The sequence below is a fragment of the Arachis ipaensis genome, chromosome B06 (assembly GCF_000816755.2).
Source record: "Arachis ipaensis cultivar K30076 chromosome B06, Araip1.1, whole genome shotgun sequence".
Classification (NCBI taxonomy): domain Eukaryota; kingdom Viridiplantae; phylum Streptophyta; class Magnoliopsida; order Fabales; family Fabaceae; genus Arachis; species Arachis ipaensis.
This window is the reverse complement of record NC_029790.2, coordinates 133,900,318-133,900,885: the sequence shown is the minus strand read 5'-3', so window position 1 is coordinate 133,900,885 and position 568 is coordinate 133,900,318.

Below are 568 nucleotides of genomic sequence, written 5' to 3'. Positions count from 1 at the left end.
TTTTATTTTAAGAAAAATTAAATACTAAGTAAATTTTTTATAAAATTTTGTAGATCCTCTATATTTTTAAGTAGTTAATTGTTCATATTAAATCTAATGATAGAATAATACTGAGTCTAGCCACTTAAAATTTTATTTGTCTCGAGTACTACTAAATTAAACTTTAGAGACCAAATAGTACATATATATCAATAAATTAATATACATATTTAATAAGTATTATACTATCAATTAATTTTTATTTAATATTGATTTAAGAAATAATCTTAACTAAGGGTCTTTTTAAAGAATTTTCATTTGTGTAAAAAAGTTTTACACACAAAACATTATCTTATATTATCACATTATTAGTATAATTAATTTTAAAATTTACTATTTAAAAAAGTCATCTAAATACTTGATTAACTATATAAAACTAATTTTAAAGTAAAAATAAAAAAAGTAAAATTTCATTCCAATCCTAATTAGTTTGATATGTGACAATTTACCTCGTAACAAAATCAAATATCATGCCGATTATTACTGATCATTTATTCCGTTGGACATCCTAAATTTAGTAATGCGTGTC